The sequence below is a fragment of the Phyllobates terribilis genome, unplaced genomic scaffold (genome assembly GCF_046119375.1).
Source record: "Phyllobates terribilis strain yellow unplaced genomic scaffold, ASM4611937v1 Scaffold_3__8_contigs__length_932513732, whole genome shotgun sequence".
NCBI classification, from domain to species: domain Eukaryota; kingdom Metazoa; phylum Chordata; class Amphibia; order Anura; family Dendrobatidae; genus Phyllobates; species Phyllobates terribilis.
The window spans coordinates 11,311,707-11,337,802 of NW_027362763.1; the positions used below are offsets into that span (position 1 = coordinate 11,311,707).

The 26,096-nt window shown below is 53.5% G+C and overlaps 1 protein-coding gene across 2 annotated transcripts in view; it reads right to left on the minus strand.

The window, feature by feature from the left end:
• The window catches only part of MAPRE3 (microtubule associated protein RP/EB family member 3), a 274,713-nt gene extending 272,081 nt beyond the window's left edge, over nucleotides 1–2,632 (minus strand). Inside the window, exon 1 of one of the 2 annotated variants that reach the window (XM_073673650.1) lies at nucleotides 2,443–2,632. The gene's annotated coding sequence lies outside the window, so the exon portion shown is untranslated. The remainder of the gene's footprint in view (nucleotides 1–2,442) is intronic. The other variant, XM_073673651.1, reaches the window with a different exon arrangement.
• Nucleotides 2,633–26,096: the final 23,464 nt, after the last annotated feature.

The following is a 26,096-nucleotide window of genomic DNA, read 5'->3' on the forward strand; positions in this document are numbered from 1 at the left end:
GTGCAGGGTCAGTGTATCACTGTTGTGCTGTGCAGTGTCAGTGTGTTGTGTTGTGCTGTGCAGTGTATCACCATGTTGTGCTGTGCTGTGCAGTCTATCACCGTGCTGTGCAGTGTCAGTGTATCACTGTTGTGCAGTGCTGTGCAGTCTATCACCGTGCTGTGCAGTGTCAGTGTATCACTGTTGTGCAGTGTCAGTGTGTTGTGTTGTGCAGTCTATCACCGTGCTGTGCTGTGCAGGGTCAGTGTATCACTGTTGTGCAGTGTCAGTGTGTCACCGTGCTGTGCAGTGTCAGTGTATCACTGTTGTGCAGTGCTGTGCAGTGTATCACCATGCTGTGTTGTGCTGTGCAGTGTATCACCGTGCTGTGCTGTGCAGTGTCAGTGTATCACCGTGCTGTGCTGTGCAGTGTCAGTGTATCACTGTTGTGCAGTGTCAGTGTGTTGTGTTGTGCTGTGCAGTCTATCACCGTGCTGTGCAGTGTCAGTGTATCACTGTTGTGCAGTGTCAGTGTGTTGTGTTGTGCTGTGCAGTCTATCACCGCGCTGTGCTGTGCAGTCTATCACCGTGCTGTGCTGTGTCAGTGTATCACTGTTGTGCAGTGTCAGTGTGTTGTGCTGTGCAGTGTATCACCATGCTGTGTTGTGCTGTGCAGTGTATCACCATGCTATGTTGTGCAGTGTCAGTGTATCACCATGCTGTGTTGTGTTGTGCAGTATCAGTGTATCACTGTTGTGCAGTGTCAGTGTGTTGTGCTGTGTTGCGCTGTGTTGTGCTGTGCAGTGTATCACTGTTGTGCAGGGTCAGTGTATCACTGTTGTGCAGTGTCAGTGTATCACTGTTGTGCAGGGTCAGTGTATCACTGTTGTGCTGTGCTGTGCAGGGTCAGTGTATCACTGTTGTGCTGTGCTGTGCAGGGTCAGTGTATCACTGTTGTGCAGTGTCAGTGTGTTGTGCTGTGTTGTGCTGTGCAGTGTATCACTGTTGTGCAGTGTCAGTGTATCACTGTTGTGCAGTGTCAGTCTATCACTGTTGTGCAGTGTCAGTCTATCACTGTTGTGCAGTGTCAGTCTATCACTGTTGTGCAGTGTCAGTGTATCACTGTTGTGCAGTGTCAGTCTATCACTGTTGTGCAGTGTCAGTGTATCACTGTTGTGCAGTGTCAGTGTATCACTGTTGTGCAGTGTCAGTGTATCACTGTTGTGCAGGGTCAGTGTATCACTGTTGTGCAGGGTCAGTGTATCACTGTTGTGCAGGGTCAGTGTATCACTGTTGTGCAGGGTCAGTGTATCACTGTTGTGCAGGGTCAGTGTATCACTGTTGTGCAGGGTCAGTGTATCACTGTTGTGCAGTGTCAGTGTATCACTGTTGTGCAGGGTCAGTGTATCACTGTTGTGCAGGGTCAGTGTATCACTGTTGTGCAGGGTCAGTGTATCACTGTTGTGCAGGGTCAGTGTATCACTGTTGTGCAGGGTCAGTGTATCACTGTTGTGCAGGGTCAGTGTATCACTGTTGTGCAGGGTCAGTGTATCACTGTTGTGCAGGGTCAGTGTATCACTGTTGTGCAGGGTCAGTCTATCACTGTTGTGCAGGGTCAGTGTATCACTGTTGTGCAGGGTCAGTGTATCACTGTTGTGCAGGGTCAGTGTATCACTGTTGTGCAGGGTCAGTGTATCACTGTTGTGCAGGGTCAGTGTATCACTGTTGTGCAGGGTCAGTGTATCACTGTTGTGCAGGGTCAGTGTATCACTGTTGTGCAGGGTCAGTGTATCACTGTTGTGCAGTGTCAGTGTATCACTGTTGTGCAGTGTCAGTGTATCACTGTTGTGCAGTGTCAGTCTATCACTGTTGTGCAGGGTCAGTGTATCACTGTTGTGCAGGGTCAGTGTATCACTGTTGTGCAGGGTCAGTGTATCACTGTTGTGCAGGGTCAGTGTATCACTGTTGTGCAGTGTCAGTGTATCACTGTTGTGCAGTGTCAGTCTATCACTGTTGTGCAGGGTCAGTGTATCACTGTTGTGCAGGGTCAGTCTATCACTGTTGTGCAGTGTCAGTGTATCACTGTTGTGCAGTGTCAGTCTATCACTGTTGTGCAGGGTCAGTCTATCACTGTTGTGCAGTGTCAGTGTATCACTGTTGTGCAGTGTCAGTCTATCACTGTTGTGCAGTGTCAGTGTATCACTGTTGTGCAGTGTCAGTCTATCACTGTTGTGCAGGGTCAGTGTATCACTGTTGTGCAGGGTCAGTGTATCACTGTTGTGCAGGGTCAGTCTATCACCATGCTGTGTTGTGCAGGGTCAGTGTATCACTGTTGTGCAGGGTCAGTCTATCACCATGCTGTGTTGTGCAGGGTCAGTCGCTGCGGTGTGCTCACGCTGTGCCGGCTGTGCAGGTGCTGTGTCACTGTGTCACTGTGTCACGCTGTGTCAGTCGTGCACTCACCGCGCTGGGTGGATCACGCTTCCTCCATACACCCGCTCTCCGCGCTCCCGCTCCGTAGATCCCTGCTCTCCGCCTGTCTCACCGGATCCCGGTCAGGCCGCCGCAATGTGCGGCTCCAACGCACAGAGGACTGCGCATGTGCGAGACCGGAGCCGAGACTGGAAGGGAGGGGGTGCACTGCACGGGAGGGGGTGACTGGATCCGTACAGGGGAGCGGAGGAGGATGCTGGAGGGGCACAAGGGAGGAGGGGCAGGAGTTGGACAAATGAGGAGGGAGGTGACGGGCAGGGGTGACCCAATATATGAGGGGATACACACAATGGCTACAAGAGGGAGGACCAGAGAGTAAGATATAGAAGAGGAGAAATGAGGTGTCAGAGGAAGGGGAGACCAAGGAAGTGGAGTGGATCGAAGAGGGGGGCCTGAGGGCAGAGTGGATCCAAGGGGGGAACCTAAGGGCAGAGTGGATCCAAGAGGAGGACCTGGGGGCAGAGTGGATCCAAGAGGAGGACCTGGGGGCAGAGTGGATCCAAGGGGGGGACCTGGGGGCAGAGTGGATCCAAGGGGGGGACCTGGGGGCAGAGTGGATATAAGAGGGGGACCTGGGGGCAGAGTGGATCCAAGAGGGGAACCTAAGGGCAGAGTGGATCCAAGAGGAGGACCTGGGGGCAGAGTGGATCCAAGGGGGGGACCAGAGGGCAGAGTGGATCCAAGAGGGGGACCTGAGGGCAGAGTGGATCCAAGAGGGGAACCTAAGGGCAGAGTGGATCCAAGAGGAGGACTTGGGGGCAGAGTGGATCCAAGGGGGGGACCTGAGGGCAGAGTGGATACAAGAGGGGAACCTAAGGGCAGAGTGGATCCAAGGGGGGAACCTGAGGGCAGAGTGGATCGAAGAGGGGTGCCTGAGGGCAGAGTGGATCCAAGGGGGGAACCTAAGGGCAGAGTGGATCCAAGAGGAGGACCTGGGGGCAGAGTGGATTCAAGGGGGGGACCTGAGGGCAGAGTGGATATAAGAGGGGGACCTGAGGGCAGAGTGGATCCAAGAGGGGAACCTAAGGGCAGAGTGGATCCAAGAGGAGGACCTGGGGGCAGAGTGGATCCAAGGGGGGGGCCTGAGGGCAGAGTGGATATAAGAGGGGGACCTGAGGGCAGAGTGGATCCAAGAGGGGAACCTAAGGGCAGAGTGGATCCAAGAGGAGGACCTGGGGGCAGAGTGGATCCAAGGGGGGGACCTGAGGGCAGAGTGGATCGAAGAGGGGAACCTAAGGGCAGAGTGGATCGAAGAGGGGTGCCTGAGGGCAGAGTGGATCTAAGGGGGGAACCTGAGGGCAGAGTGGATCGAAGAGGGGTGCCTGAGGGCAGAGTGGATCCAAGGGGGGAACCTAAGGGCAGAGTGGATCCAAGAGGAGCACCTGGGGGCAGAGGGATCCAAGGGGGGGACCTGAGGGCAGAGTGGATATAAGAGGGGGACCTGAGGGCAGAGTGGATCCAAGAGGGGAACCTAAGGGCAGAGTGGATCCAAGAGGAGGACCTGGGGGCAGAGTGGATCCAAGGGGGGGACCTGAGGGCAGAGTTGATATAAGAGGTGGACCTGAGGGCAGAGTGGATATAAGAGGTGGACCTGAGGGCAGAGTGGATATAAGAGGGGGACCTGAGGGCAGAGTGGATCCAAGGGGGGGACCTGAAGGCAGAGTGGATATAAGAGGGGGACCTGAGGGCAGAGTGGATATAAGAGGGGGACCTGAGGGCAGAGTGGATCCAAGGGGGGTGGACCTGAGGTCAGAGTGGATATAAGAGGGGGACCTGAGGTCAGAGTGGATATAAGAGGGGGACCTGAGGGCAGAGTGGTTATAAGAGGGGGACCTGAGGGCAGAGTGGTTATAAGAGGGGAACCTGTGGGCAGAGTGGATATAAGAGGGGGACCTGAGGGCAAAGTGGATATAAGAGGGGGACCTGAGGGCAGAGTGGATATATGAGGGGGACCTGAGGGCAGAGTGAATACAAGGGAGGGACCTGTGAGTAAAGTGGATCCAAAAGGGGGACCTGAGGGTAAAGTGGATACAGGAGGGGGACCTGGGGGTAGAGTGGATACAAGAGGGGGACCTGAGGGCAGAGTGGATATAAGAGGGGGGCCTGAGGGCAGAGTGGATACAAGAGGGGGACCTGAGGGCAGAGTGGATATAAGAGGGGGGCCTGAGGGCAGAGTGGATATAAGATGGGGACCTGAGGGCAGAGTGGATACAAGAGGGGGGCCTGAGGGCAGAGTGGATCCAAGGGGGGAACCTAAGGGCAGAGTGGATATAAGAGGGGGACCTGAGGTCAGAGTGGATATAAGAGGGGGACCTGAGGGCAGAGTGGTTATAAGAGGGGGACCTGAGGGCAGAGTGGTTATAAGAGGGGAACCTGTGGGCAGAGTGGATATAAGAGGGGGACCTGAGGGCAAAGTGGATATAAGAGGGGGACCTGAGGGCAGAGTGGATATATGAGGGGGACCTGAGGGCAGAGTGAATACAAGGGAGGGACCTGTGAGTAAAGTGGATCCAAAAGGGGGACCTGAGGGTAAAGTGGATACAGGAGGGGGACCTGGGGGTAGAGTGGATACAAGAGGGGGACCTGAGGGCAGAGTGGATATAAGAGGGGGGCCTGAGGGCAGAGTGGATACAAGAGGGGGACCTGAGGGCAGAGTGGATATAAGATGGGGACCTGAGGGCAGAGTGGATACAAGAGGGGGGCCTGAGGGCAGAGTGGATACAAGAGGGGGGCCTGAGGGCAGTGTGGATACAGAAGAGGAGAAATAAAAAAGGAGGGGTTTGAAAAATGAGACCACAAGATATTGAGGGATAAAAGAAGGGGTCACAATAGGAGAGAGTGTATACTGGAAGGATGTGACATATAGGGGGACACATGTAGGGTAGGGAAATACAGGAGGAGGGACATAGGAGCAGAATATAGGAAGGGGTGACACCAGAGGTGAGAAGTAGGTATTTAAGGGGTCCACAACAATGGATGGGGGAACTGTTAGAGGCATATATGGTACACACAGTATAGATTGTATATGAAGGGCTAAACCTGCCATATTGAAGGGGACACAAGAGGAAGAATACAAGAGGGTTAGACAGAAGATGGTTAGGGGATGCAGGTAGGAAGGGAGTACAGGCGAGGGAGATTCAGCATGGATGAGATATAGGAAGGGAATATAAGATTGGGAGAGTACAGGAGGAGGACACAATGAGAGGGGACATTTCAGAGATAGCCATACAAGAGGGGAGGGGGATATAGGAGGGCGAAAACAAAAAGAAGGAAATATACAGGAGAGAAAGACATAAGGTGAGGGGGAATGATTAGGAGACACAAAAAGGTACAGTATGGTTATATATAAGAGGGGGAGATGTTAATATAGGAAGGGATTGGGAGGATAAAAGTGAGGGAGACAGGATGGAAGAGGGGATACAAAATAGGAGGATATAGGTGATGGATAGAACAGGTGAAGGAGTCACAAGAAAGTAGAATAAAGAGGAGGACAGGGGTGAGGGAGATACCAGACGGGAGGATACATGTGACAAATATAAAGGAGAAGTGGATATACAGTCATGGCCAAAAGTGTGCGCACCCTTGAAATTGTTCCAGAAAATTAAGTATTTCTCCCAGAAAATTATTGCAATTACACTGTAACGGGTCTGGGAGGTGGAACCTCTGAGCAACGATACAAAGGGGCAGTCCTTGTAAGGAAGCGGGTGGCTCCCAGGGTAGGCGGGCAGGTAGTCACAGCAAGTGACGGGGACAGTCTCTGGGTAGAAGGGCAGGAGGTCACGGCAAGTGACGGGGACAGTTTCTGGGTAGAAGGGCAGGAGGTCACGGCAAGTGACGGGGACAGTCTCTGGGTAGAAGGGCAGGAGGTCACGGCAAGTGACGGCTAAGCCTCCAGATAGGCTAGCAGGCGGGTAGCAGGTGGACGCTCCCAGGTGAGCGGGCAAGAATCTCTGGACAGGCAGGTGGTCACAGCAAGTGATGGCTAAGCTTCCAGGTAGGCTAGCAGGCAGGTAGCAGGTGAGCGCTCCCAGGTGAGCGGGCAAGAGTCTCTGGACTGGCAGGTGGTCATGGCAAGTGACGGCAGAGCCTCCAGGTAGGCTAGCAGGCAGGTAGCAGGCGGACGCTCTCAGGTGAGCGGGTAAGAGTCTCTGGACAGGCAGGTGGTCACAGCAAGTGATGGCTAAGCCTCCAGGTAGGCTAGCAGGCAGGTAGCAGGCGGACGCTCTCAGGTGAGCGGGTAAGAGTCTCTGGACAGGCAGGTGGTCACAGCAGGTGATGGCAGAGCCTCCAGGTAGGCTGACAGGCAGGTAGCAGATGAGCGCTCCTAGGTGAGCGGGTAAGAGTCTCTGGACAGGCAGGTGGTCACAGCACGTGACGGCAGAAACTCCAAGTAGGCTAGCAGGTAGGTAGCAGGCGGACGCTCCCAGGTGAGCGGGTAAGAGTCTCTGGACAGGCAGGTGGTCACAGCACGTGACGGCAGAGCCTCCAGGTAGGCTAGCAGGCAGGTAGCAGATGAGCGCTCCCAGGTGAGTGGGTAATCAGATCCATAGACAGACTGGTAGGCAGACTGTCGGACCGCAGGAATGCAAGTAGATAGACAAGTATCAGGCAGGTATCCAGCAGGAATCTGGCAGGAAACTGGTAACGGGACCTGAGGGCTGAAGCAGAGTGATAGACTATGCAACAACATTGCTCGGGCACCTCCATTTTGGAGGAGGTGCCTTATATATGGTGAGGTCCTCCGGCCATTGGCCGGGGACTCCTTAGGACGGCGCGCGCGGCCCCTTTAAGAGAGGGGAAGCGCGCGCGCCCTAAGCACAGTGGCCGGGAAGCAGCGCGCGCTGCCAGCAGAGCGGGAGGAGGACGCCGGGCACGGAGCGGAGAGGTGAGGGGAACAGCGTCCCTGCCTAGCAGGAGGCAGGGACGCCGACGCTACAGTACCCCCCCCCTTTAGGCCCCCCCTTTTTTAGGCCAGACAGAAATTTATCAAGGATGAGAGGGGCATGGATGTTCTCCCGGGGCTCCCACATTCTCTCCGCAGGACCAAACCCCTTCCAATCCACTAGAAAAAAGGTCTTTCCTCTTACCCTTTTGGTGGCCAGAATGTTCTCTACCTCAAACTCGTTTTCAGCGGAAACCGGAGCAGGAGGCGTACCTGTAGACTTGGAAAAAGAGTTAAGTACCACGGGTTTGAGGAGAGATACATGGAAGGAGTTAGGGATCCGCAAGTTGGCCGGGAGTTTCAATTTATAGGCCACTGGGTTGATTTGTTTGATAACTTCCAGTGGACCGATGAACCGGGGCCCTAACTTGTAGGAAGGAATCTTGAGCCGGACATACTTGGACGAGAGCCAGACTTTATCTCCAGGACGGAATTGTGGAGGATCCAGGCGTTTCTTGTCAGCGTGTCTTTTCATCCGCTCGGACGACTGAAGGAGTGCGGATCGGGTACTCTCCCAAATGGAGGAGAATGCGCTAATGAGAGATTCCGCAGCCGGATTGTCCACCGAGGTGGAGACGGGAAATGGGATCCGAGGATGCTGACCGAAGACTACAAAAAACAGGGATTTGGAGGAAGATTCGCTCTCGTGATTATTGTAAGAGAACTCGGCCCATGGTAGGAGATCCACCCAGTCCGAATGGTGGGCATTAACGAAGTGCCGGAGGTGACTGGTCAGGATCTGATTGATCCGCTCCACTTGACCATTGGACTGTGGGTGGTAAGCGGAGGAGAAGTCCAGGGTGACGTCCAGCAGCTTACATGTGGCTCTCCAGAAGCGTGAGGTGAACTGAACCCCACGATCCGACACGATGTGGAGCGGCAGACCATGGAGACGGAAGATGTGGCGGATAAAGTCTTTAGCCAGCTCGGGTGCAGACGGGAGGCCCGGCAGGGGAATGAAGTGAGCCATCTTGGAAAAGCGGTCAGCGACCACCCAAATGACCGTACAACCTGCAGAGACAGGGAGATCCGTTATAAAGTCCATAGCTATATGCTGCCACGGGGCAGCAGGTACTGGAAGAGGAAGGAGGCGACCGGCTGGCAGATGTCTCGGAACCTTGTTGCGGGCGCAGGACACACAGGCTGAAACAAAGTCTATTACGTCCTTGTGCAGGGTAGGCCACCAGTAATGCCGGGTAATAAGCTGGAGGGTCTTTTTCTGACCGGCGTGGCCAGCTAGCTTAGACGAGTGACCCCAGTGTAGGATCTTCTTTCGATCAGGTACTGTTACGAACGTCTTACCGGGAGGGAGACGATTTAGATTCACAGGGGCCACCTGCATTACTCTGGCGGGATCAATGATGTGCTTAGGCTCCTCCTCTAGATCAGACACCAGGAAGGATCGGGACAAGGCGTCAGCTTTGATGTTTTTGTCTGCCGGGCGAAAATGAAGAACGAAATCAAAGCAGGCAAAAAACAAGGACCACCGGGCTTGGCGCGGGTTAAGTCTCTGGGTGCTCTGGAGGTAAGCCAAGTTCTTGTGGTCCATGTAAATAATTACCGGGTGAAGAGCCCCCTCGAGCAGGTAACGCCACTCCTCCAGTGCCAGCTTAATGGCCAATAACTCTCGGTCTCCTATAGAATAATTGCGCTCAGAAGGGGAGAAGAAGCCGCAAGTTACCATTCTTCCGGAAGACGACTTTTGGGTAAGTACCGCTCTGGCTCCAGAGGAGGAGGCGTCCACTTCCAGGAAGAATTGTTTGTTGCTGTCCGGACGATGCAGCACCGGGGCGGAAGAGAAAGCCTGTTTTAAGGAAAGAAAGGCTTCCTCTGCTTCGGGCGGCCATTCTCTGGGATTAGTGCCCTTACGGGAGAGCGCAGAGATTGGAGCAGTCCGGGAAGAGAAGTGCGGTATGAAGAGGCGATAGTAGTTGGCGAAGCCCAGGAACCGCTGAATAGCCTTCAACTCCTCTGGTCGGGGCCACTTCTGGATGGCAGACAGTTTCTCAGGATCCATTCGTAGGCCGGTCTGAGAGATTATGTAGCCCAAGAACGGAAGCGAGGTCTGCTCAAAGAGGCACTTCTCATATTTAGAGTAGAGGTGGTTCTACCTGAGCCTGAGCAGGACCTGACGAACATCCCTCCGGTGAGTGAGAAGATCCGGAGAGAAGACCAAGATGTCGTCCAGGTACACCACTACGCAGGAGTAGAGAAGGTCCCGGAAGATGTCATTGACCAACTCTTGAAAGACGGCGGGAGCGTTACAGAGACCGAAGGGCATTACCAGATATTCATAGTGGCCGTCCCGGGTGTTGAATGCCATCTTCCATTCATCCCCCTGACGGATACGGACCAGGTTATACGCCCCACGGAGGTCCAGCTTGGTGAAGATTCTAGCCCCCCTCAGACGGTCAAATAATTCCAGAATGAGCGGAAGGGGGTATTTATTCTTCACCGTGATCTGGTTAAGGCCTCTATAGTCTATACCAGGACGGAGTGAGCCGTCCTTCTCTTTGACGAAGAAGAAGCCTGCTCCCGCCGGGGAGGTCGATTTCCGGATAAATCCCCGGGCCAGATTCTCCTCAATATATTCAGACATGGACCGGGTCTCAGCAGCGGACAAAGGGTAAATACGTCCACGGGGAGGAGTAGCGCCGGGCATCAGGTCGATTGGGCAGTCGTATGGTCTATGAGGGGGTAATGTCTCTGCCTCCTTTTTATTAAAGACGTCCGCATAAGACCAATAGGAAACCGGAAGACCAGGTAGATTGGCTGGGGTAGGAGAAGGACGGACAGGATGGACGGGAACTAAACAAGTCTTATGGCAGTCCTGTCCCCAGCGAAGGACTTCTCCGGTCTGCCAATCAAGCACGGGTGCATGTTTCTGAAGCCAAGGTAGGCCTAGCAAGAGGGCGTGAGAGAGTCCCGGCAGAACATGAAAGAAGATGCTCTCAGAGTGCAGCATTCCCACCTGCAGGGTTATGGATTCGGTGATGAGTTGGATGGGATGTGGTAAGAGGCCCCCATCCACGGCAGCGACAGATATTGGTACAGCCAGAGGTTTGGTGGGAATGCGGTATTTCTCTACCAGGGACTGAGAAATGAGATTTCCGGCAGCTCCAGAGTCAAGTTGGGCTAGTTCAAAATAACGGTTCTCCTTCAGATGATAGAGACCGACAGCAACAGGAATGGAGAGGGTTTACTCTTGTCTAGGACGACCTCTCTGAGCGATCCTAGACACAGGCGTTTCCCGACCTCTCCGGGCAGGAACGGATCCGGTGCTCCTTACTGCCACAGTAGAAGCCGCTCCCCTCGGCTCCGCGTAACTCTTGACAGGTCTTGACCATCTTGGTCTGGCCGACCTGCATAGGCTCGGGTGAGTGCGCCTGGGGAGTAGCGGGAGAAGTGACGGATTTCTGAAAGGTAGGGGCTAGACGTGGAAACCTCCTCTCACGGGTGACCTCTTTGGCGCGTTCCTGGAACCGGATGTCAATCCGGGTGGCAAGAGTTATTAAGTCGTCGAGAGTGGTAGGAATGTCCCGACCGGCGAGTTCATCTTTAATACGGCCGGACAGACCCTCCCAAAAGACAGACACCGGGGCGTCGTTATCCCAGGCCAGTGTCACGGGTGTGTCGCCATGAAGATCGTCACGATTACACAGCCTGACTTCTCGCAGCTGACTTTTTGGTGCTTTGTGTTTTTCGGCAGTGAGGGAGTTAATTCTCTCTCTCTCTGTGCTAGACGAGGTCCAGCCTCGCCCAGCTGCAATCAATGCTGCTGTAGTGAGACTCCTTCAAATGCCTGCTGGTCTGTTTGGGAAGTGTCGGTGAAAGCATTTCATGCAGACTAACAGAGCGGATCGTGGTATTTGGAGTTTCTGAGATAAGTGTATTTGGAGTGTTTTTTCCCTTCCTCGCTTTATCATTTATCTCCTTTCCCGTTGGTGTTCCCTCTGTTGTAGTTGTGTAGTTTTTGTATGCAAGGTGGTTTTGGTTTTTCCCTTGTACTGTCTCGTTCGTCTAAGTACTGTGTGTGGGCATATTATTACTTGTCCCCTTTTGTTGTGATCGGGGTCCTTCTCAGGACTAGATAACTTAGGTGCAGGGATCCTCAGGAGGTAGGGGTTACGCTGGCGGCCTGGACCTCTGTACCTTTAACAGTACCTCCAGGTTGAGGGATTAGTCAGGGCCCCAGCTTAGGGTCAGCTTAGGCCCCCTACCTCCAGTATACAGAGACAGCGTGACATTTTCACCGACCCACTTAGTTTTTCTCCAGCTACCATGGATCCAGTAGCCGGTCTAGCTCGGCAGTTGCAGAGTTTGTCCATGGAGCTGGCGGACGTTAGGTCCAAGGTTTTGCATCCTCAGGAGCAAGCCAGACCAGAACCTAAAGTAGCTCTCCCTGACAGGTTCACTGGGGGGCGGGACAAGTTTTTTGTTTTCCGGGAGGCATGCAAGTTGTACTTTCGGCTGCGGCCTCGGTCATCGGGGAGTGAAGAACAAAGGGTGGGAATTGTCATCTCGCTCCTACAAGGGGACCCACAATCTTGGGCGTTCTCTCTTCCCCCGGGCTCCCCGGCTCTCCAGTCAGTGGATAGGTTTTTCGCTGCTCTGGGACTCGTATATGATGACCCAGATCGGATCTCCCTTGCTGAGTCTAAGTTACGTAGGATCCAGCAGGGAGATCGTCCGGCGGAGGAATTCTGTTCGGAGTTCCGTAGGTGGGCCACGGACACCCAGTGGAATGACCCGGCTCTTAGGAGCCAGTTTTGTCAAGGTTTATCCGACAAATTACAGGATGTGTTGGCACAGTATGACTCTCCCGCGTCACTGGAAGCCGCTATGGCCCTTGCTATTCGCGTTGACAGACGGCTTCGGGAGAGGTGCGGGATAACTCTACCCCCTGTGATGACTCCACCTCCTACAAGGTCCCCTCATATGGTGGTTCCCCTGGTCAGTCCAGAGGAGCCTATGCAATTAGGAGGGACATCATTTCGGGGGAGGGGACCGGTGGTGCGCCATAAGACAGGAAGGTGTTTCTTCTGCGGGAGAAAGGGACATTTTATTGGGGGGTGTCCATCCCGTCCCTTGCAGAGTGAAGAGTCGTCGGAAAACTGTTGATCCCAGGTTGTGTGGTGGACGGCAATCTGGGAGTAGGTATTTCGTCCCTAGGTTCGTCTCAGTTTCTCGTACCGGCGGAGGTGGTGGTGGGTACGAGAACTGAGAGGATATCTGTTCTTCTGGATAGTGGGGCCGGGGCTAATCTGGTTGATGCTCGGTTTGCCCGGGTTCAAGGTATGCGATTGAGTGAGTTGGCTAAACCCATCCCCATATTCTCGATCGATGCCAGGCCTCTCGGTCAGGGAAGTTTTTTGCAAGCTGTGCATGACGTAAAACTTCAAGTGGGGGCGATACATAAAGAACTGTTGTCTTGCTACGTGTTGGAGGGTCTTCCCACTCCTATAGTGTTGGGCCTTCCTTGGTTAACTAAGCATAACCCGGTTATTAATTGGCAAACCAGAGAGATAAGCCAATGGAGTAAATTCTGTAATAAAAACTGCATGAACACGGTCATCGGTGCGGTTACTCCTTGGGTCTTACCTCCATTTCTGGCGGACTTTGAGGATGTATTCTCGGAGAAAGGGTGTCAGGAACTACCTCCTCATCGCGAGTATGACTGTTCTGTAAAACTGCTCCCTGAGGCCAAGTTACCTAAAGCTAGGTTGTATAACCTTTCTGGTCCTGAGAGGCAGGCCATGAAGGATTATATTTCAGAAAGTCTGGCTAAGGGGCATATTAGACCTTCATCTTCACCGGTGGCTGCGGGGTTCTTCTTTGTTAAGAAGAAAGATGGAGGCCTACGCCCTTGCCTGGATTTCCGTGAACTTAATCGGATTACGGTCCGAGATCCGTATCCGCTCCCACTTATTCCCGATCTCTTTAATCAGATCGTGGGCGCCAAATGGTTCTCTAAGTTGGATCTCAGGGGGGCGTACAATCTGATTAGGATGAAGGAGGGGGATGAGTGGAAGACGGCGTTTAACACTCCGGAGGGGCATTATGAGAACCTTGTCATGCCATTCGGTCTGACTAATGCCCCGGCGGTGTTCCAACACTTTGTTAATGACATTTTTCGCCGCCTGGTGGGACAGTTTGTTGTCATATATCTGGATGATATCTTAATTTACTCGCCGGATCTGGTGTCTCATCAGGAGCACGTTAGGCAGGTGTTACAGATCTTGCGGGATAATAAACTGTATGCCAAATGGGAAAAGTGTGTGTTCGCCGTACAGGAACTCCAGTTTTTAGGCTTCCTGGTTTCAGCGTCCGGTTTTCGTATGGACCCTGGGAAAGTGCGGGCAGTTCTTCAATGGGATCGGCCAGAGAATCTTAAGGCACTACAACGTTTCCTGGGGTTTGCTAATTATTACCGGAAGTTCATTCGTAATTTCTCGTCCATGGTTAAGCCTCTCACAGACATGACTAAAAAGGGGACGGATTTTTCTAGGTGGTCTGACAAGGCTTGTCAAGCATTCTCCTCCTTGAAAAAATGTTTTGCCTCGGCACCCATACTCATTCAACCTGATGCGTCACAGCCATTCATTGTAGAGGTAGACGCTTCCGAGGTAGGGGTGGGAGCAGTATTGTCACAGGGTTCGTCCCCTGGTAAGTGGCATCCGTGCGCCTTTTTCTCTAAAAAATTGTCGTCCGCTGAGAGGAATTACGATGTCGGCAATAGGGAACTCTTGGCCATTAAGTTAGCTTTTGAGGAGTGGCGCCATTTTTTGGAGGGGGCAGTCCATCCGGTCACCGTCATCACCGATCACAAGAACCTGCTATATCTGGAGTCCGCGAAACGTCTGAATCCCAGACAAGCCAGGTGGTCATTGTTTTTTACCAGGTTTAATTTTGTCGTTACATATCGTCCTGGGTCAAAAAATGTAAAGGCGGATGCCTTATCTCGTAGTTTCCCTGGGGCCGGGAATACGGACGACCCGATTCCTATCCTTCAGGAGGGGGTGGTGGTTTCGGCAGTATGCTCTGAGCTGGAGGAGGAGGTATTGGAGGCTCAGGGGGACGCCCCTGTTGGACCTCCGGGGAGACTGTTTGTTCCAGATCAGTTGCGACAAAAGGTGATCGAGGCACACCATAACTCAGTTTTTGCAGGACACCCGGGGAGTAAAGCAACTGTGGATCTCCTCTCGCGTCGGTTTTGGTGGCCTAACTTACATAAGGAGGTGGTAACTTTTGTCGCGTCCTGTGGGGTTTGTGCGCGCTCTAAGACCTCACATACCCGTCCGTCTGGGGCCCTCTTACCTTTGAAGATCCCGGAGCGTCCTTGGACTCATCTGTCTATGGACTTTATTACGGACCTCCCTCCGTCTTCGGGTAAAACGGTCATACTCGTTGTAGTGGACAGGTTCAGCAAGATGGCACATTTTATCGCTCTTCCGGCTCTCCCTAATGCTAAAACTCTTGCGCAGGTGTTCATTGGGGAGATTGTGAGGCTTCACCCTCCGAGGTGGTGTCTGATCGGGGGTCTCAGTTTGTGTCCAAGTTCTGGAAGGCGTTTTGTGCACGGCGGGGGATGCATTTGTCATTCTCATCGGCTTTTCATCCTCAGACCAATGGTCAGACGGAACGTATGAACCAGAGCTTGGAGACATATCTCCGGTGTTTTGTGTCAGAGAACCAGGAGGACTGGGCTTCTTTCTTACCTCTGGCAGAGTTTGCTCTTAATAATAGGCGGAGCGAGTCCACTGGTAAGTCCCCGTTTTTTGGGGCATATGGTTTTCACCCCCAGTTTTGTACTTTCAGTAGGGGGGGCTCTTCGGGGGTTCCTGAGGAGGAACGATTTTCCTCATCACTCGCTTCAGTATGGAGAGGGGTGCTGAAGAATCTGAATACTATGGGAAACCGATACAAACGTATGGCTGATAGGAGGAGAGTGTCTGGTCCGGACCTAAGTGTGAACGATCGGGTATGGTTGTCTACCAGGAATATAAAACTTAAGGTTCCCTCCTGGAAACTGGGTCCCAGGTTCATCGGGCCGTACAGAATCAGTTCTATTATTAATCCGGTGGCATTCCGTCTTGACCTCCCCCCTACGTTTAAAATTCACAACGTGTTCCACAGATCGTTGCTTAAGAGGTATGTGGCGCCGGTGGTACCGTCACCTTTACCTCCCCCTCCAGTGGTGGTCAATGGTAACTTGGAGTTCCAGGTATCGAGGGTCATCGATTCACGCTTTAATCGCCGGTCCCTTCAGTACCTGGTTCATTGGAAAGGGTATGGTCCTGAGGAGAGGATGTGGGTTCCTGCGTCGGATATTAACGCAGACCGATTAGTTCGGGCCTTCCACACGACTCACCCGGATAAACCTGGCCCTGAGGGTCCGGAGGCCCCTCGTAGAAGGGGGGGTACTGTCACGGGTGTGTCGCCACGAAGATCGTCACGATTACACAGCCTGATTTCTCGTAGCTGACTTTTTGGTGCTTTGTGTTTTTCGGCAGTGAGGGAGTTAATTCTCTCTCTCTCTGTGCTAGACGAGGTCCAGCCTCGCCCAGCTGCAATCAATGCTGCTGTAGTGAGACTCCTTCAAATGCCTGCTGGTCTGTTAGGGAAGTGTCGGTGAAAGCATTTCATGCAGACTAACAGAGCGGATCGTGGTATTTGGAGTTTCTGAGATAAGTGTATTTGGAGTGTTTTTTCCCTTCCTCGCTTTATCATTTATCTCCTTTCCCGTTGGTGTTCCCTCTGTTGTAGTTGTGTAGTTTTTGTATGCAAGGTGGTTTTGGTTTTTCCCTTGTACTGTCTCGTTCGTCTAAGTACTGTGTGTGGGCATATTATTACTTGTCCCCTTTTGTTGTGATCGGGGTCCTTCTCAGGACTAGATAACTTAGGTGCAGGGATCCTCAGGAGGTAGGGGTTACGCTGGCGGCCTGGACCTCTGTACCTTTAACAGTACCTCCAGGTTGAGGGATTAGTCAGGGCCCCAGCTTAGGGTCAGCTTAGGCCCCCTACCTCCAGTATACAGAGACAGCGTGACATTCAGCTCCGAAGCAAGGGTACGGCACCGTATGGCATATTGGCCCATGGTGAGATTTCCTTGATGGACGCGTAGCAGAGATGATGCGGATGAGGTCTTCCGTCCTGGTTCGTCGAAGACTTTCCGGAAAGCCGTGAGAATGGCTGGCAGGTTGGACACCAGGGGGTCTCCTCTCTCCCATAGAGGATTTAGCCAAGCCAGTGCCTCCCCCGTGAGATGGGACATGATGAAGGCTACTTTGGCCCGGTCGGAGACAAACTGGTGGGACAGGAGTTCAAAGTGCAGGGTGCACTGGTTTATGAAGCCCCGAAGTGAGGAGGTGCAGAAAGCCGGGGTTCGGGGCAGGATGCCATGGTATTGGTGGGCAGCGGCGTTGCCGGGCTGCGAGTGATGACACTAGCGGTGGTTGCTGGTGGAGCAGTCAGAGTGTCCAGGCGAGAGTTGACATTCCGCAGATGACTCAGGATGGACTCCTGTTGGGACCCCTGACGGGACAGTTCATGACATAGGTCCGAGAGCGAGGGAGCTTGGGTGCCACCGGGTTCCATGGCCCGAGCAAACTGTAACGGGTCTGGGAGGTGGAACCTCTGAGCAATGATACAAAGGGGCAGTCCTTGTAAGGAAGCGGGTGGCTCCCAGGGTAGGCGGGCAGGTAGTCACGGCAAGTGACGGGGACAGTCTCTGGGTAGAAGGGCAGGAGGTCACGGCAAGTAACGGGGACAGTCTCTTGACAGGCGGGTGGTCACGGCAAGTGACGGCTAAGCCTCCAGATAGGGTAGCAGGTGGACGCTCCCAGGTGAGCGGGCAAGAGTCTCTGGACAGGCAGGTGGTCACAGCAAGTGATGGCTAAGCCTCCAGGTAGGCTAGCAGGCAGGTAGCAGGCGGACACTCCCAGGTGAGCTGGTAAGAGTCTCTGGACAGGCAGGTGGTCACAGCACGTGACGGCAGAGCCTCCAGGTAGGCTAGCAGGCAGGTAGCAGATGAGCGCTCCCAGGTGAGCGGGTAATCAGATCCATAGACAGACTGGCAGGGCTGGTAGGCAGACTGTCGGACGGCAGGAATGCAAGTAGATAGACAAGTATCAGGCAGGTATCAAGCAGGAATCTGGCAGGAAACTGGTAACGGGACCTGAGGGCTGATGCAGAGTGATAGACTATGCAACAACATTGCTCGGGCACCTCCATTTTGGAGGAGGTGCCTTATATATGGTGAGGTCCTCCGGCCATTGGCCGGGGACTCCTTAGGACGGCGCGCGCGGCCCCTTTAAGAGAGGGGAAGCGCGCGCGCGCCCTAAGCACAGTGGCCGGGAAGCAGCGCGCGCTGCCAGCAGAGCGGGAGGAGGACGCCGGGCAGGGAGCGGAGAGGTGAGGGGAACAGTGTCCCTGCCTAGCAGGAGGCAGGGACGCCGACGCTACATACACATTTTGTTATACACATGTTTATTTCCTTTGTGTGTATTGGAACAAAACTGAAAAAAAAGTGAAATTGAACATAATTTCACACAAAATCCCAAAGTTGAAGACAAATTTGTTGGCACCACTCCAAATTTGTGGGTAAACAACTTTGTTTCAAGCATGTGATGCTCGTTCACACTCACCTGTGGCAAGTAACAAGTGTGGGCAACATGAAAATTACACCTGAAACCAGATAAAAGGGGGAGACGTTGACTCATTGTGTGTCTGCATGGGCCACACTAAGCATGGAGAACAGAAAGAGGAGGAGAGAACTGTCTGAGGACCAAAATTGTTGAACCATATCAACAATCTCAAAGTGACAAGTCCATCGCCAGAGATTTTGATGTTCCTTTGTCCACCGTGAGCAACATAATGAAGAAGTTCACAACCCATGGCCCTGTGTAGCGTCGGCGTCCCTGCCCTCTGCTAGGCAGGGACGCTGTTCCCCTCACCTCTCTGCTCCGAGCCCGGCGTCCTCCTCCCGCTCTGCTAATGGCCGGAGGACTTCACCATATATAAGGCACCTCCTCCAAAATGGAGGTGCCCGAGCAATGTTGTTGCACTGTTCACTACTCTGCTTCAGCCCTCAGGTCCCGTTGCCAGTTACCTGCCTGATTCCTGCCAGAGTCCTGCCAGTTTGCTGTCTGTTTCCTGCCTGATATTCCTGCTACCTGCTTGCTAGCCTGAGGTCCGACGGTCTGCCTTCCTACTCCTGTCAGTCTGTCTATGGACCAGCTTGGCCGCTCACCTGGGAGCGCACATCTGCTACCTGCCTGCCTGCTAGCCTTCCTGGAGGCTCCGCCGTCACGTGCTGTGACCACCTACTATTCCAGAGACTCCTGCCCGCTCACCTGGGAGCGCTCCTCCGCTACCTGCCTGCTTGCCTACCTGGAGGCTCCGCCGTCACGTGCTGTGACCACCTGCTATTCCAGAGACTCCTGCCCGCTCACCTGGGAGCGCTCCTCCGCTACCTGCCTGCTTGCCTACCTGGAGGCTCCGCCGTCACGTGCTGTGACCACCTGCTATTCCAGAGACTCTTGCCCGCTCACCTGGGAGCGCTCATCTGCTACCTGTCTGTTGGTCTTCCTGGAGGCTCTACCGTCACATGCTGTCACCACCCGATTATCCAGAGACTCTCGCCTGCTCACCTGGGAGCTCACGTCTATCATCTGCCGCCACAGGTCGTACCAATCCTTTACCCAGAGACTGCCCCGGTCACTTGCCGTGACCTCCTGCCCGTTCATCCAGAGACTGCCCCGGTCACTTGCCGTGACCTCCTGCCCGTTCATCCAGAGACTGCCCCGGTCACTTGCCGTGACCTCCTGCCCGTTCATCCAGAGACTGCCTCGGTCACTTGCCGTGACCTCCTGTCCGTTCATTCAGAGACTGTCCCAGTCACCTGCTGTGACTGCCTGCCCGTCTACCCTGGTCGCCACCCGCTCCCTTACAAGGACTGCCCCCTTGTATAGTAGCTCAGAGGTTCCGCCTCCCAGACCCGTTACAGTTTGCTCGGGCCATGGAACCCGGTGGCACCCAAGCTCCCTCGCTCTCGGACCTCTGTCATGAACTGTCCCGTCAGAGGTCCCAACAGGAGTCCATCCTGGGTCACCTGCGGAATGTCAATTCTCGCCTGGACACTCTGACTGCTCCACCAGCAACCACCGCCAGTGCCATGACTCGCAACCCGGCAGCTCCGCTGCCCACCAATACCATGGTATCCTACCCCGGACCCCGGCTTTCTGCACCTCCTCGCTTTGGAGGCGACTCCGCCCAGGCTCGGGGCTTCTTAAATCAGTGCACCCTGCACTTTGAACTCCTGTCCCACCAGTTTAACTCCGACCGGGCCAAAATTGCCTTCATCATGTCCCATCTCACCGGGGAGGCCCTGGCCTGGCTAAATCCTCTATGGGAGAGAGGAGACCCCCTGGTGTCCGACTTGCCTGCCTTTCTCATGGCTTTCCGGAGAGTCTTCGACGAACCCGGACGGAAGACCTCATCCGCATCATCTCTGCTACGCCTCCGTCAGGGAAGTCTCACCGTGGGCCAATATGCCATACGGTTCCGTACCCTTGCCTCGGAGCTGGCCTGGGATAACGACGCTCTGGTATCCGTCTTCTGGGAGGGTCTGTCCGGACGTATTAAAGATGAACTTGGGACATTCCTACCACTCTCGATGACCTAATAACTCTTGCCACCCGGATTGACCTACGGTTCCAGGAGCGTGCCAAAGAGGTCACCCGTGAGAGGAGGTTTCCACGTCTAGCTCCTACTTTTCAGAAATCCGTCTCTCCCCAGGTACACTCTCCTGAGCCTATGCAGGTCGACCAGACCAAGATGGTCAAAACCCGTCAGGACTTACGCCGTGCCGAAGGGAGCTGCTTCTACTGTGGCAGTAAGGAGCACCGGATCCGTACCTGCCTGGAGAGGTCGGGAAACGCCTGTGTCTAGGTTCGCTCAGAGAGGTCAACCTAGACAAGAATAAAACCTCTCCATCTCTGCTACTGTCAGTCTCTATTATCTGCGGGGAGAATCGTTATTTCGAACTAGCCCAACTTGACTCTGGAGCGGCCGGGAATCTTATCTCACAGTCCCTGGTAGAAAAATACCGCATTCCCACCAAACCTCTGGCTGTACCATTATCTGTCGCTGCTGTGGATGGGGGCCTCTTACCACGTCCCATCCAACTCATCACCGAATCCGTAACTCTGCAGGTGGGAATGCTGCATTCTGAGAGCATCTCTTTTCATGTTCTGCCTGGACTCTCTCACGCCCTCTTACTAGGTCTACCTTGGCTCCAGAGACATGCACCCGTGCTTGACTGGCAGACCGGAGAAGTCCTTCGCTGGGGACAGGACTGTCATAAGACTTGTTTGGTTCCTGTTCATCCCGTCCGTCCTTCTCCTACCCCAACTAATCTACCTGGACTTCCGATTCCCTATTGGTCATTTGCTGATGTCTTTAATAAAAAGGAGGCAGAGACATTACCCCCTCATAGACCATACGGCTGTCCTATCGACCTGTTACCCGGTACTACTCCTCCCCGTGGGCGTATTTACCCATTGTCCGCTGCTGAGACCCGGTCGATGTCCGAATATATTGAGGAGAATTTGGCCAGGGGATTCATCCGGAAATCTACCTCCCCGGCGGGAGCAGGCTTCTTCTTCGTAAAAAAGAAGGACGGCTCTCTCCGTCCCTGTATAGACTATAGAGGCCTTAACCAGATAACGGTGAAGAATAAGTACCCCCTTCCGCTCATTCCAGAATTATTTGATCGCCTGAGGGGGGCTAGAGTCTTCACCAAACTGGACCTCCATGGGGCGTACAACCTGGTCCGTATCCGTCAAGGGGATGAATGGAAGACTGCATTCAACACCCGGGACGGCCACTATGAATATCTGGTAATGCCCTTTGGTCTCTGTAACGCTCCTGCCGTCTTTCAAGAGTTGGTCAATGACATCTTCCGGGACTTTCTCTACTCCTGCGTTGTGGTGTACCTGGACGACATCTTGGTCTTCTCTCCGGATCTCCAGACTCACCGGAGGGATGTTCGTCAGGTCCTGCTCAGGCTCAGGCAGAACCACCTCTTCGCTAAATATGAGAAGTGCCTCTTTGAGCAGACCTCGCTTCCGTTTTTGGGCTACATTATTTCTCAGACCGGCCTACGAATGGATCCAGAGAAACTGTCTGCCATCGAGAAATGGCCCCGACCGGAGGGGTTGAAGGCCATTCAGCGGTTCCTGGGCTTCGCCAACTACTACCGCCTCTTCATACCGCACTTCTCTTCCCGGACTGCCCCAATTTCCGCGCTCACCCGTAAGGGTACTAATCCCAAAGAGTGGCCGCCCGAAGCAGAGGAGGCCTTTCTTTCCTTAAAACAGGCCTTCTCTTCCGCCCCGGTGCTGCATCGTCCGGACGACAACAAGCAGTTCTTTCTGGAGGTTGACGCCTCCTCCTCTGGAGCCGGAGCTGTACTTACTCAAAAATCTTCTTCCGGGAGGATGGTAACTTGCGGCTTCTTCTCCAAACTCTTCTCCTCTTCTGAGCGGAATTATTCCATAGGAGACCGAGAGTTATTGGCCATCAAGCTGGCATTGGAGGAGTGGCGTTACCTACTCGAGGGGGCTCTTCATCTGGTAATAATTTACACTGACCACAAGAACTTGGCTTATCTCCAGCATGCCCAGAGACTTAATCCGCGCCAAGCCCGGTGGTCCTTGTTTTTTGCTCGCTTTGATTTTGTTCTACATTTTCGCCCGGCTGACAAGAACATCAAAGCAGACGCCTTGTCCCGATCCTTTCTGGTATCTGATCTCAAGGAAGAACCTAAACATATCATCGATCCCGCCAGAGTAATGCAGGTGGCTCCCGTGAGTCTAAATCGTCTCCCTCCCGGTAAGACGTTCGTATCGGTACCTGATCGGGAGAAGATCCTACACTGGAGTCATTCGTCTAAACTAGCTGGCCACGCCGGTCAGAAAAAGACCCTCCAGCTTATTTCCCGGCACTACTGGTGGCCTAACCTGCGCAAGGATGTAATAGACTTTGTTTCTGCCTGTGTGTCCTGTGCCCGCAACAAAGTTCCGAGACACCTGCCAGCCGGTCGCCTTCTTCCTCTGCCAATACCTGCTGCCCCCTGGCTTTATATAGCGATGGACTTCATAACTGATCTTCCCGTCTCTGCCAGTTGTACGGTCATTTGGGTGGTCGCTGACCGCTTTTCCAAGATGGCTCACTTCATTCCCCTGCCAGGCCTCCCGTCTGCACCCGAGCTGGCTAAAGACTTTATCCGCCACATCTTCCGTCTTCATGGCCTGCCCCGTCACATCGTGTCGGATCGTGGGGTACAGTTCACTTCTCGTTTCTGGAGAGCCACTTGTAAATTGCTAGACGTCACCCTGGACTTCTCCTCCGCTTACCACCCACAGTCTAATGGTCAAGTGGAGCGGATCAATCAGATCCTGACCAGTTACCTCCGGCACTTCGTTAATGCCCACCATTCTGACTGGGTGGATCTCCTGCCATGGGCCGAATTCTCGTACAACAATCACGAGAGCGAATCTTCCTCCAAATCCCCGTTTTTTGTAGTCTTCGGTCAGCATCCTCGGATCCCGTTTCCCGTCTCCACCTCGGTGGACAATCCGGCTGCGGAATCTCTTGTTAACAAATTTTCCTCCACATGGGAGAGTACCCGGTCCGCACTCCTTCTGTCATCCGAGCGTATGAAAAGCCATGCTGACAAAAAACGTCTGGATCCTCCTCAATTCCGTCCAGGGGATAAGGTCTGGCTCTCGTCCAAGTATGTCCGGCTCAAGATTCCTTCCTATAAGTTAGGGCCTCGGTTCATCGGTCCTCTGGAGGTCATCAGTCAGATCAACCCGGTGGCCTATAAATTGAAACTCCCGGCCAACTTGCGGATCCCTAACTCCTTCCATGTATCTCTCCTCAAACCTGTGGTACTTAACTCTTTCTCCAAGTCCACTGTGCTTAGGGCGCGCGCGCGCTCCCTCCCTCTTAAAGGGGCCGCGCGCGCCGTCCTAAGGAGTCCCCGGCCAATGGCTGGAGGACTTCACCATATATAAGGCACCTCCTCCAAAATGGAGGTGCCCGAGCAATGTTGTTGCACTGTTCACTACTCTGCTTCAGCCCTCAGGTCCCGTTGCCAGTTACCTGCCTGATTCCTGCCAGAGTCCTGCCAGTTTGCTGTCTGTTTCCTGCCTGATATTCCTCCTACCTGCTTGCTAGCCTGAGGTCCGACGGTCTGCCTTCCTACTCCTGTCAGTCTGTCTATGGACCAGCTTGGCCGCTCACCTGGGAGCGCACATCTGCTACCTGCCTGCTAGCCTTCCTGGAGGCTCCGCCGTCACGTGCTGTGACCACCTGCTATTCCAGAGACTCCTGCCCGCTCACCTGGGAGCGCTCCTCCGCTACCTGCCTGCTTGCCTACCTGGAGGCTCCGCCGTCACGTGCTGTGACCACCTGCTATTCCAGAGACTCCTGCCCGCTCACCTGGGAGCGCTCCTCCGCTACCTGCCTGCTTGCCTACCTGGAGGCTCCGCCGTCACGTGCTGTGACCACCTGCTATTCCAGAGACTCTTGCCCGCTCACCTGGGAGCGCTCATCTGCTATCTGTCTGTTGGTCTTCCTGGAGGCTCCGCCGTCACATGCTGTCACCACCCGATTATCCAGAGACTCTCGCCTGCTCACCTGGGAGCTCACGTCTATCATCTGCCGCCACAGGTCGTACCAATCCTTTACCCAGAGACTGCCCCGGTCACTTGCCGTGACCTCCTGCCCGTTCATCCAGAGACTGCCCCGGTCACTTGCGGTGACCTCCTGCCCGTTCATCCAGAGACTGCCCCGGTCACTTGCCGTGACCTCCTGCCCGTTCATCCAGAGACTGCCCCGGTCACTTGCCGTGACCTCCTGCCCGTTCATCCAGAGACTGCCTCGGTCACTTGCCGTGACCTCCTGTCCGTTCATTCAGAGACTGTCCCAGTCACCTGCTGTGACTGCCTGCCCGTCTACCCTGGTCGCCACCCGCTCCCTTACAAGGACCGCCCCCTTGTATAGTAGCTCAGAGGTTCCGCCTCCCAGACCCGTTACACCCTGCAGCTAATCTCTCAGGACGTGGATGGAAAAAATGATGAAATGTTGTGACGCAGGATAGTCCGGATGGTGGATAAGCAGCCCCAATCAAGTTCCAAAGAAATTCAAGCTGTCCTGCAGGCTCAGAGTGCATCAGTGTCAGCGTGACCTATCCATCAACATTTGAATGAAATTAAATGCTATTGCAGGAGACCCAGGAGGACCCCACTGCTGACACAGAGACATAAAAAGCTACACTGCAGTTTGTCAAAATGTACATGAGTAAGCCAAAATCCTTCTGCAAAAGCGTCATCATTCTACTGTTTATTGAAACCGGAATGAGGCCTACAAAGAAAAGAACACAGCACCTACAGTCAAATATGGTGGAGGATCACAGATGTTTTGAGGTTGTTTTGCTGCCTCTGGCACTGGGGGCAAAGCATCATGAAATCTGAAGATTACCAAAGGATTTTGGGTCACAATATAGTGCCCAGTGTCAGAAAGCTGGGTTTGCGGCCTAAGTCATGGGTCTTCCAGCAGGACAATGACCCCAAACATACTTCGAGAAGCCAACTAACAAATAAAGTAGCACTCTGCAATGATAAGTATGCGAACATGAAATATATGAAATGTGAATAGCATTACTGCTGTAGAAAATAGAAATAACTAAGAAATCTTAGCGCATATATTGGCCTGGTAGCCACGGTAAGGCGTTTCTCAATATACCAGGACCCTGCCAATGAGTTTCATCTCTAAGAGACACAAGTCTGCTTGTGTGTGGGAAGGCAAGAACCTGCTGCAATTAAAACCGCCAGTGGCCTAGAGGCGGAGGGCTCAGTCAAAGCTTATACATAAAACAGAAAAGACTGACCGGCACTTCCAAAACAAGAAATAGGTGTGAACAGGTGCTTTCCCATACGCATGCAGACATTTTGTCTCTTAGAGAGGAGTTCACATTGGCAGGGTCCTGGTATATCGAGAAACGCCTTATCGCGGCTGTCAGGTACACATGAATTGGCCAATTTATGCGCTAAGATTTCTCAGTTATTTCTATTTTCTACAGCAGTAATGCTATTCACATTTCATATATTTCATGTTCCCATACTTAGCGTTGCAGAGTGCTGATTTATTTGTTAGTTGTATATGGAGGTCGCGGCTCCTAGTAAGCATCTGTTCACACCTATTTCTTGTTTTGGATGTGTCGGCCATTTTTTTCTGTTTATGCTTCAAGGAGCCCCCAGAAATGGATGGAAAAAAAGTGCTGGAGAGTTCTGAAGTGGCAGCAATGAGTCCAGATCTAAATCCCATTGATCACCTGGGGAGAGATCTTACAATTACTGTTGGGACAAGATACAATATGAGAGACCTGGAGCAGTTTACAAAAGAAGAGTCCAAGATCCCAGCTGAGGAGTAAGAAGCTGATGGTTATAAGAAGAGATTGATTGCAGTTATTTATTCCAAAAGGTGCAACCAAATATTAAGTAAGTTGAGGGGGGGCAACAATTTTGTCCGGACCATTTTTGGGGTTTTGTGTGACAAAAAAAACACAAAAGACATTATCTCAGTAAATTAAAATACTTTATAACAACAGCTT